Source organism: Schistocerca nitens, chromosome 5, assembly GCF_023898315.1.
Source record: "Schistocerca nitens isolate TAMUIC-IGC-003100 chromosome 5, iqSchNite1.1, whole genome shotgun sequence".
Lineage (NCBI taxonomy): Eukaryota > Metazoa > Arthropoda > Insecta > Orthoptera > Acrididae > Schistocerca > Schistocerca nitens.
Window position 1 is genome coordinate 196,381,270 of NC_064618.1, and position 12,732 is coordinate 196,394,001.

Consider the following 12,732-nt stretch of genomic DNA (forward strand, 5'->3'; position numbering starts at 1 on the left):
AAATCTCTCTTTTTGTTCCATCACGATTATTTGTCAAGATAGTAGTAGATAGAAGCAGCATATTCATTGGGTGAGGTGAAGAGAAACACGAATAAACTTGAAATAATTCACCACTTGTCTCTGTTGTAACCTTATCATAATGTTCGAAATAGACTAAAAAATTTGACAAACGCAAGACTAAGAAGCAGAAAATAGTTTTATACATAAATATGAATTTTTAATAAACCATATTTTTAAATCTGACTATAAAGTAAAATAGTGTCTACCAGCCGCATACGGATTCCTAAACCCATAGAGAGTGTCCGGTCAGTCTGTGAAGGCAAATTTCACCTTATTATTATCTAATGCAAGTGTCCCACGTTTTTAGTTTTATATCTTACTATCATTTGCATAGCTATTAAAAATTCATAATCACAAATTTTCAGTACTAGATGCGCCGTTAGTAATCTGTGTGGGAGCTAGGAAAGATTACTTCGCATTTTTATTCAGATTTAAGACGGTTTATATTAAAAGATCATTTTCATTTACGTGGTTGTAGCCTAACACAATTACATCCCTAGAGGCTCCCATTGCATGCGTCAATGGAAAGAGGAGTGGCTGGCAGTCGGTGAAAATAAGCTGCGTCTGGTCAAGGCCACCACGCGGCCATGGCGTACGTCCTACCAGTCATGCAGGCGGGATGAGGTTCTCCTCACTCGCCTCCGCATCGGGCACAGTCCCTTAACGCATGGTTTTTTACTCCGGCGGGAGGACCCCCCAATTTGCAGTGCTTGTGGCGTCCAGATTACTGTCCGCCACATTTTACTTGATTGCCTTTTATTCTCTGAGCAGAGGGCGGTGGTTTCCTTGCCACCGGATTTGCCCTCTATTTTGCAAGACGACGCAACGACTGTGGTTAAGGTCTTACTGTTTTGTGTCCTGTCCAATTTGTTGCCTCGGATTTTAGGGAGAGGATTTTAATGTGCTGCTGGGTGACTGGCTCACCCAGGTTTTAGGTAAGAGATCCGCTACTCACGATTACTTGTTTCACTTCGATTTCTGTTCCCTTTTCCTTGTGTTTCCTTTCCTTTTTTAGTGCGTTTCTTCTCCTCTTGTTTTGCCTCTGTATGTGAGGATTTGGAACTGCATCAGGTCTGTGTCTTTTAGCCGTTCTCTTTGTTCACTGTCCGTCTTCGTCCCTTCACCGCACGTGTTCCTGTTTCAATGGGTTTGTGCGCTGATTACCACGCTGTTTAGCGACCGAAAACCTCAAACCACACACACACACACACACGCGCGCGCGCGCACACACTCACACACATTGCAAACTGAAACCACAGTAAACGTACACATTTATTTTATTTTATATGTATTTGTGCCTTTCAATCACCCGTGACAACCACCTCTTCCATTCTCCCCACTTCCCGCCAGGTGTCATGTACACAGCTGAGAGGTCCACCCTCTTGGAACGATATTAGTATCTGATGTGCTATTGGGAGGTGCGTCGGTCACATAATTTACGACGCTCAAGAAGACTCCAAAATACTTTCACAGATATGTATGAGAGATAACTGACTAAAAGATCTTCACATTACTGTCCTTTTTTGAATAGCTATAGGGATACATAGTGGAAACTGAGAAGGAGAATCGAATTCCTCTGCAGCCAGAAACGAAACTGGTTTGTTGAACGATATCGTCAGGTTATTGAGCATAACAGATTTTCATTCAAAGAAAAATATAACAGATTAAAGGCAAAATTAATGACTCAAACATGGAGATGGCTCAATAGAAGGAAAAGAGGAAGATATTCCGCTTATGGAATCAACCCTTATACTGGATGGTTGATGTAGATATCTGAATCATACTGGGACAATTGAAGAAAGTTGTTTTGAACCAGAGATGGCTATTCCTATAAAAAATGGAATAATCGAATAGATTTTGAAATTATATTTCTAAAACACAGTGACGGATTGAGATGATAAGTTACAGGCAAAAAGTCGGACTTACTGGAAGTGCAGACCCACTGAAGGTTTTAAAAATGTAGTGGACTAATAAATTAGAAAAGAGGTAGAAATAAATTTCGCAAGATTTCTTACGAAAGAGTGAGAACCGTTAATTAGGCATCTGGTAAGGCATTATGGGATAATTGTTGTGCCAGAGGAATTGGCAATACAGAGAAAAAGATCTGAGTATCATCGTAAAGTACATCATTAAACATGGTTTCCATAATTTCTGAATGAGGGAAGTAGGTCTTCGGTGATGGGAAAAACAATGTTTCTAGGGAAAACTCAATTATAGGCATAGCCAACATCCACTATTAGGGTGACCAGATTTTCCAAATGAAAAAAAGCGGGACATTGGCAAAAAACTGTGATAAAAAATGGGACCTAACGGGACACTAGACAAATTAGAAAGTGTCGTACATTGATGACTGCATCGTTTTACTAAAATAAATAAGAGCTTAAGTTTATACACATAAAAACGTATTTTAACAAGACACTTCAAAACATGCTTGTACTGGCACTGCATCATATGATAATTCATTGTATCTTCAAGAACTGATTACAGTTCACAATACAGAGAAATGGATGCTATAATTTCTAACAAATGAACACTAATGTACACATCAAAAATCCATAGAAGACTATCTTCCGGTTCTTCAGTGGATGGTGAAGCTTTAACGAGTCCAGCCACTCGTGCTGGCCAGCAAGACAGAAGACAATAGGCAGGTTGTCAGCAAGTAGCCACGAAAGTCTTAACAATTTTGTATCCTTCAGAAGCTTTGAATTGGTTAATATCTGGTTGTGAAACTCCTTGCAGGTAAAAGTCTTGATAATGAGTCTCACCTTTTACAAATTCTTCAATAATTTCAGTGGTAAAACGGTTTTTCTTGTCAATCGAAAAGGAGTTCACAATTGAAAGTACCCATTCCACAACAGCATTTGTGTCTGGAGCAGCAAGAACAAAATTCAGAAGCGTCTCCATATTTTTAGATGACGTAACTGTACTTTTAAGTGTATGGAATAAATCACACCATCTCTTATCTCTTTCCAAATTAGCTTTTTTCCATTCGTCAACATTCTTGTATACAACATTGTTCATGCATGATACCTCATCAAACAATGTATCTTCATATTTCTGAAATAATGCTCCTTAATCTACTGTCTTAAGAACTGTCGAACAATTTAAAAGCTCAGCCCAAGAAACAGAATTTTTCAGTGTCTTCCAATGAAATGATTTCATAGGCTGAAATGTAAAAGTTCAGTTTTCTACATAAGTCACAAAAGCGTCATAAAATAAACTGGTAAGCGTCTCATATTTTAACTTTGTGAAAATAGCTTCCTTTTCCTAGCTGATTAAAATTGAAGAAATAATTGAAGTTTGAGATTTACTAGGTTTCCTGTTATTGATTTTTCCTTTAAGCAGCTGTAACTGTACAGCTGTTCCTGTAGCTGGAATGATGGTTCTGTCCAACTTTTGAGTTGAATTAGGAAACATTTTCTACTGACTTTGTGTGAAATGAAGTGGAATCTCAAACAACTTTGTCAGCAATTTTGGAGACCTATCCTGATGCAGACAGTATGATTTTAAAGGTTCATATGCATCAATAACTTTTTAACTCCTGGCAATAATGACAACCATCTACTTCTCATACAAACTAAAACTTGCGTGTTTTCAGTAGCAACGAAATCACAGAATTATTTCAGTTACTCCAATTGCACAGCGTAAATGTGAAATGATTGTAAAAAGTTATTCATTATTGATTCTATGTCCTTGGAAAGAATGTCTGCACTTGTTTGAAGTGCACTGTGTACCACATAGGATGCACAACTGATGCCTTGCATGTTCATCTTAAGAGCACTTCAGTTTAGAATAAATGTTATTTGTTCGTGCCCTCTTGGAATCACCGAAGTTGGTATTACAGTTATCTGCAGAAAATACAAGAATCTTGTCAACTTCGTATGGCTTTTTTTTAAAAAAATCCAGAATGTTTTGTTGTTGTGGTTTTCATTCTAGAGATTGGTTTGATGCAGCCCTCCATGCTACTCTATCCTGTGCAAGCTTCTTCATCTCCCAGTACTTACTGCAACCTACATCCTACTGAATCTGCGTAGTTTATACTTCTATTAATCTCCCTCTACGATTTTTACCCTCCACGCTACCCTCCAATACTAAACTGGTGATCCCTTAATGCCTCAAAACATATCCTAACAACCGATCCCTTCTTCTAGTCAAATTGTGTCACAAATTTCTCCTCTCACCAATTCTATTCGGTACATCCTCATTAGTTATGTGGTCTACCCATCTAATCTTCAGCATTCTTCTGTAGCACCACATTTCAAAAGCTTGTGTTCTCCTCTTCTCTGAACTATTTATCACCAATGTTTCACTTTCATACATGGCTACACTCCATACAAATACTTTCAGAAACGGCTTCCTGCCACTTAAGTCTATACTCGCTGTTAGTCAAATTTCTCTTTTTCAGAAACGTTTCCCTTGCATTTGCCACTCTATATTTTATATCCTCTCTACTTCGACCATTATCAGTTATTTTGCTCCCCAATTAGCAAAACTCCTTTACTACTTTAAGTGTCTCATTTCCTAATCTAATTCCCTCAGCATCACCCGACTTAATTCGACTACATTCCATTATTCTCGTTTTGCTTTTGTTGATGTTCATCTTATACCCTCCTTTAAAGACACTGTCCATTCCCTTTCAACTGCTCTTCCAGGTCCTTTGCTTTCTTAGGCAGAATTACAATGTCATTCGGCAAACCTCAAAGTTTTTATTTCTTTTCCATGGATTTTAATTCCTACTCCGAATTTTCCTTTAGTTTCCTTTACGGCTTGCTCAATACACAGATTGAATAATATTGCGGATAGGCTACAACTTTGTCTAACTCCCTTTCCAACTGCTTCTTCCCTTTCATGCCCCTTGACTCTTATAACTGCCATCTGGTTTCTGTACAAATTGTAAATAGCCTTTCCCTCCATGAATTTGACCCCTCCCACATTCAGAATTTGAAAGAGTATTCCAGTCAAAATTGTCAAACGCTTTCTCTAAGTCTACAAATTCCAGAAACGTCAGTTTGCCTTTCCTTAAGCTATCTTCTAAGATACGTCGTAGGGTCAGTATTGCCTCACGTGTTCCAACATTTCTACGAAATCCAAACTGATCTTCCCCGAGGTCGGCTTCCACCAGTTTTTTCATTCGTCTATAAAGAATTCGCGTTAGTATTTTTTACCCGTGACTTATTAACTGATAGTTCGGTAATTGTCACATCTGTCAACCTGCTTTCTTTGGGATTGGAATTATTATATTCTTCTTGAAGTCTGAGGGAATTTCACCTGTCTCATACATCTTGCTCACCAGATGGTAGTGTTTTGTCAGGGCTGGTTCTCCCAATGCTATCAGTAGTTCTAATGGCATGTTGTCTACTCTCGGGGCCTTGTTTCGACTTAGGTCTTTCAGTGCTCTGTCAAACTCTTCACGTAGTATCACATCTCCCGTTTCATCTTCATCTACGTCCTCTTCCATTTTAATAATATTGTACTCAAGAACGTCGCACTTGTGTAGACCCTCTATATACTCCTTTCACTTTTCTGCTTTCCCTTCTTTGCTTAGATCTGGTTTTCCGTCTGAGCTCTTGATATTCATACAAATAGTTCTCTTTCCTGTATGCAGTATCTGTCTTACCCTTAGTGATATTTGCCTCAACGTCCTTACATATGTCCTCTAACCATTCCTTCTTAGCTATTTTGCACTTCCTGATGATTCGTTTTTGAAACGTTGGTCTTCCTTTTTTCCTTCTTAATTTACTGCTCTTTCTTATATTTTTTCCATTCAGTAAATAAATTCAAAATTTCTTCTGTTCCACAACGATTTCTACTAGCCCTCGTCTTTTTACCTACCTGATCCTGTGCTGCCTTCACTATTTCCTCTATCAGAGCTACCCATTCTTCTTCTAATGTATTTCTTTCCCCCGTTCTTGTCAATCGTTCCATAATGCTCTCGCTGAAACTCTCTACAACCTCTGGTTATTTCGGTTCATCCAGGTTCCATCTCCTTATATTCTCACCTTTTGGCAGTTTCTTCAGTTTTAGTCCACAGTTCGTAACTAATTGATTGTGGTCAGAATCCACATCTGCCCCTGGATATGTCCTACAATTTAAAACCTAGTTTCTATCTCTGTCTTACCATTATATAATCTATCTGAAACCTTCCAGTATCTCTAGGCCTCATCCATGTATACAACCTTCTGCCATGATTCTTCAACCAAGAGTTAGCTATGATTAAGTTATGTTCTGTGCAAAATTCTACCAGGCGGCTTCCTTTTTCATTCCTAACCAAAATTCCTTATTCCCCTACTACTTTTTCTTCTCTTCCTTTTCCTACTATGGAATTTCAGTCCCTCATGACTATTAAATGTTCGTCTCCCTTCCATATCTGAGTAATTTCTTTTATCTCATCATTCATTTCTTCAATCTGTACGGAGCTAGTTGGCATATAAACTACTGTCGTAGGCGTGTGCTTATAGTCTGTCTCAGCTGCAATAACGCGTTTACTATGCTGTTTGTAGTAGCTTACAAGCACTTCTATTTCTTTATTGATTATTAAACCTACTCCTACTTCATCATTAAACTTACCACTATTTGATTTTTTATTTATAACCATGTATTGTCCTGACCAGAAGTGTTGTTCCTCCTGCAACCGAACTTCACTAATTCCCACTATATCTACCTTTAACATCCCTGTTTCAAGTTTTAAATTTTGTAACCTACCTGCCCGATTAAGATATCTGACGTTCCACGCTCCGATCCATACAACGCCAATTTCCTTTCTCCTGATAACAACGTCTTCCAGAGTAGTCCCCGCCCGGATATACGAATGGGGGACTATTTTACCTCAGTAATATTTTACCCATAAGGACGCCATCATTTAACCATACAGTAAAGCTGCATGCCCTCTGGGAAAATTACGGCTGTAGTTTCCCCTTGCCTCCAGCCGTTCACAGCACCAGCACAGCAAGGCCGTTTTGGTTAATGTTACAAGGTCGGATCAGTCAGTCATCCAAAATGTTGCCCCTGCAACTACTGAAATGGCTGCTGCCCCTCTTCTGGAACCACACGTTTGTTTGGCCTCTCAACGGATACCCCTGCATTTTGGTTGCACCTATCGTACTGCTGTCTGTATCTCTGAGGCACGCAAGCCTCCCCACCAACGGCAAAGTCCATGATTCATGGGTGAGGGGGGGATCCAGAAAATAGCTAGCTATGACTTCAGAATACTGGTGGAGAAACGGCAGATTAATTAGATAGCTATATCCACAACTAGCTAGCTAATAAATCTGCCGTTTCTCCACCAATGTTCTGAAACCATATTACTTGTCATTGGACACCTTTTGTAGGAATGAAATACCTAGGTAGAATCGGCCCTAGCTTTAAGCTTTTGTGATTTGATACATAAGCCATCACAGACACGTACTTAACAACTTTAAGTTCTGAATGAGCTTCATTCATTGCGTACGGCGATAAACGTTTAATAAAATCGACTCGCATTTTGTCCTAGAACATTTTAATTCTTCAGTAGCGATAAGTTTATCAGTACTCATAAAGGAAGCTATGTAACTAGAAGTTCTCGCAGAAACTGCCAACAGGTGCTTCTTTTTCTTTGTATGCTGCATTATATCGGCACCTCCTCTATGTTCAATGGAAAAAACTAAACGACGCGACGTGCATTCTACCTTAGTTCTCGTACTTTCCTTTAAGAATGGGAACTCTTCTCTCATGGTTTTCGAGAAAGAACAATTTTTCCCCATATTAACAGTCCAAGTTAGTTTTACACAGCAAACAACAGACAATGGAGCGCACTAAAGAAAGCTTGTCGAACCCAGTGTTAAAACTGCCGCCTACCTCTCATTGTTGTCTGTAACAGTTCGAAGACTTCGCAAATTTATGTTATACACTTTTGAATAGCTAATTCGTAACTACAAATACAACTGAAAATTGATAGCCCTATAACGTTCTCTAACTAAAACTTATTACATCCACCTGTCACTTCTGCAGTAGCAAATAATCGAAACGAACCGCGAATCTCACTCGTAAGTCACTGGAACTGAGCATGATGACGGATAATCTTCACACCTCACCTCATCCCATGACCAAAATCATGCTTTTTTATTCCATCTTTGCGTTCAGGACAAAGCAAGACTCAAGAAAATATTAACAATCAATGTCTACGAAAATAAATTTAAGTAAAAATAAATAAAAACTTTAAATGAAGCAAAAAAGGTTACTACTGATTACAAAAAAAAAAAAAACAGGACATTTGACGTCCCGTCTGGTCCTCCTACACTATTAACCACACAGTCGTAGTTGTGAGAAGAGCAGTATATACCTCACATTTCGCGTAAGATAAATGTGCAGGTTTTGCCACAACAGTGTTTCACGTTGTTTAGCAGAAGAAAAATGGCTCTGAGCGCTATGGGACTTAACTTCTGTGGTCATCAGTCCCCTAGAACTTAGAACTACTTAAACCTAACCAACCTAAGGACATCACACACATCCATGCCCGAGGCAGGATTCGAACCTGCGACCGTAGCAGTCGCGCGGGTTTAGCAGAAGAATACGAAATGTGAAAACTACAAAACCGCACTGTCGCAACGTAAGTATGCGCCGGTTCATCACAAGTATAGAGCAGCAGCTCAACTACAACCAGATGTGATTTTTGTACGACAAACGAGTAATTTGTAGTAACATTTTATCAAAGGAAAACGTTTCGTATGAACAGTTCCGAATTTGTAAACACCGCAATAAAAAAAACTGTATTATTCGAGATTAAATCCACTGAAGAAGCCCTTAATAGAAAACGCAAAGTACGCCTGGAAAGAAAATTAGCCATTAAAATGCCTTTCAGTTTAAAAAACGGATATTTCATCTGCCAAAAAGCTAATTTGACAAACAGCACTTTCTTGAAAGCTTAAAGAAATTTCCTGTGGCGTATGTATAGGTAGCTCTGCTTTTCTCAGAAGTTCCTTTTTAAGGAAAATATTTTGCTTGAGAAAGGCGTTCGTGAAAAGAGAGATTTTCGATAAAGAAGATTAACATCTTTCGTCGGTGAAAATTTTCAACGTTATGATCAAGATCTACATGCACACTCCTTAGGCTATATTCGCTTATTAACAAAAGCCGAAGACTGAGCTATCGAGGGGTAAAAGAGAGTAAAAGTGGCTACATTTTTACCCGAAGAAATACGCTTTCACCCTCACTCTCCTTTTATATATAAAGTGGCTCCCGGTACAAGAGCTTTGTTCTGTAGCGATAGAGAAAAAAAGAGGTTTTGCGGAGTAGTGTTGACACAGCTGAGTGCTGCGAAGCATAGATGGACAGCTTCGTGTTTTAGGAGCCACTGTTTGTGCAGCTTTAACGCCCGAGTGGCTTAACGTTTATAGTGTTCCAAAGCTTAGACTTAGCCCGTGCAAATCCGGCGTGAGGACGATAAAGTGTGTCATAAGAACAGAGCTTGCTCTTACCGGTGTTTGATTCACACCAGTTCCACTTTTTTGGCTTGTTTATCGATGTTTGTGAAGTGTTCCTGTTCCGTTCCGCCTCGTCGCTACTTTTTCGACTGGCTTATTAGTGAACCCCAGAAATGTATAGAGCAATTTTGCTTATTACTGGAAACATAAATAGGAAAATAAACAATTAGTGAGGTGTAGAAAGAATGACCGTAAGAAATTAGCGCAAGGCATCTACTTCAACCTGCAGTTACTTCAATCTCTTTTTCGTGATATGTACCATCGATAGTAAAACGGCACACTCATGCGACGAAACAGGTGCTAGAGAGTGATTTCAGTAATAAACTGTCATTGAAATATCCTGTCCGCAACTTACGCTAATTCAAATGATCTATCTTTAAAATTATACGATCTCATCTCCAGACTCACCTGTGGCAGTTAGTTGAACTCCACCGAAATACTGAAATACATGAAGTGATACAAAACGTTACCAGTGTAGCTTATTGTGAAGGCCAAACGTATTGTCCGTATGAAGGTTGATAGGAGAAGAAAATTGTTCCGTCTATAAACGAAATTATAGACTCAATGTAGCAAATAAATTATGGGCACTCTGAAGCCAAGGGTATGGATAACAAATTACACATGTCTACTATACCTTGTGAAAATATACTGCAGCGAAAAATGTAGTGTTAAGTATATTTTGATTTGTTACCACAAAATGGTTCAAATGGCTCTGAGCACTATGGGACTTAACTGCTGTGGTCATCAGTCCCCTAGAACTCAGAACTGCTTAAACATATCTAACCTAAGGACATCACACACATCCATGCCCGAGGCAGGATTCGAACCTGCGACCGTAGCGGTCACGCGGTTCCAGACTGTAGCGCCTAGAACCGCTCGGCCACTCCGGCCGGCTGTTACCACATATCTGGTCTTGAGATACTGAGCCACTGTTATGTATTTATAGACATATTTTTGGGAACAGTCAATGACGTGGTCTCGGAAATAAAGGAGGAAGAACATGCCGCACTCTTGTGACGAATGGCTGTTGGTTGAGTGTCGGGAGCTGTTTTGTACAGTAGCAGCATTTCGGGACAGGAAGCGATAGCGCGTCGGTTAATTTCAAATTCAACGCAGAAAATAAAAGGTATTGTTAATAAGGGGGCTCGTGGAAAATCCACATTACCAGGAAACTCACGTGAGACAAATATTTCTGTCGTTCCTGTGAAATTAACGTAAACTTGACAGCACAAAAAAGGCTACGACAGAAATTTGAATAACCTGCCATTTAACGTAAGAGTCAGTCACAATGCGGGTCTGCTCGTAAAAGTAAAAAAACGCCAGTCATTGTGAGTACGGGAGAAGGATTAACGTCTTTTTGATACTTTGCGTAAGGATGTATCCAATAGAAACATGCAAAAAATCAACGCCGCAACATTCGTAGCTTTGCAAACCTAGTAAAGGCTCTTCAGTACGTGATGCGAACTGGGGCAAGAGGTAATTAAGTATTATGCAGCATATGCATTCATAGCTCAGGGGCACATTCGGCGGTCTACTAGGCCTCAACGTTTGGTTAATGGAATGAATATTTCATAGTTCTTATTAAAATATACTCGGGACTCAACAGTGCATACTATGTGGCTTCTTTACTGTTAATATTCGGTTCATAGGTCATCAACATCACTGACTTCTGCGAGGAAGGCAATAAATCTCATTTTCTGCCACCAGCTAGGTAATCGCGGATTATAAGAGAGGGATCAGACTATTTTTCTCACATGATCGGCTACGTCTCTCAACGTATGTTTTCTGTAGGGTTTAGGTCCAATGCAAAAGGAGGCCATTTGAGAAAAATCTTATTCTGTTCTAAGCCTACCTGTGCACCGTTCGTAATATTTGTGTACAAGACTGGTCCTTCCAGAAACAGATGGATACAACTGTCGCAATGATTGGTTGAAATGGCTCTGAGCACTATGGGACTTAACATCTGAGGTCATCAGTCCCCTAGAACTTCGAGCTACTTAAACCTGACTAACCTAAGGACATTACACACATCCATGCCCGGGGCAGGATTCGAACCTGCGACCGTAGCGATCGCGCTGTTCCAGACTGAAGCGCCTAGAACCGCTAGGCCACACTGGCCGGCCGCACTGATTGGCCATATATAATATAACTTACAATATGGGTGCACTATGCAGCATCATGTCCATCCACCCTGCTAATATTCCAAGTCCACATTAATGTACGTGTACACATGGGCACAGAAAGATGACTTGCAGCCTGTATATCCCTACTGAACCACCTTTCCTTGAGTACAAAACCAGTTCGTTATCACTTGCTCTCAGAGACTAGTGACACTATCCTTAATTAAGTATTCACTCTGCAGCGGAGAGTGCGCCTATGTGAAACTCCCTGACAGAGCAAAACTGTGTGCAGGACAGAGACTCAAACTCGGGTTATTTTGCTTTTGCTTGGGCAAGTGCTCTAAGCTACCCAAGGAAGACTTACCACCCGTCATCACAGCTGCATTTCCACCATTACCTCATCTCCTCATTATCCTAGCTGAGATAAGACTGCAGCACTGCGCACCTATTTTGTGAAATTGATTATTAGCAGTTAGATAACTTTGTTTACTAGCTCACAACGAGAAAGACCACCCTACTTCCCTGAGTCATACGTTAACATATTGACTGATTAAGCTATTTGGTTTTTATAGAAATTCTCTGTTAACATTTAACCTCTTTTAAATCATTGTTCAGTTTGTTAAGCATAGTTTTGTTCAGACCAATGTTGTGTGTGAAGATCACCCGAAGGTTTCCTCTGTTCTTTTGAAAACATACTTCATGCTAAAATCATTGCCTTGGATTATCACTTCATTACTGTCTTCAACTCACTGTTGTCATTACAGACTGAAACATTGTAACGTATGGTATGCAACAGTACGAATAATTAATTATAAATATAAATCTGGCTTAGCCGCTAGCTGTTCGCTGTTGCGCTTTCGAGAAACCTGCATGAATTTTGTTAAGACAGAAGGTAAATGGAAATATTTACTAGGGTCTGATACTTGTTTTACTTCAGTTGCGCATCTGGTATAAAGACAAGGTGCATTCTGATCAGTTACAGTTCATTTCAAATTAGGCTCCGTTTAGCCAAACGTTAGCGTACGAGTTCAAGTTGGATAATAGTTTTTGAGTTCACAGTTTTGCTAATATGTAGATTTTTATAGAGTGCGAGG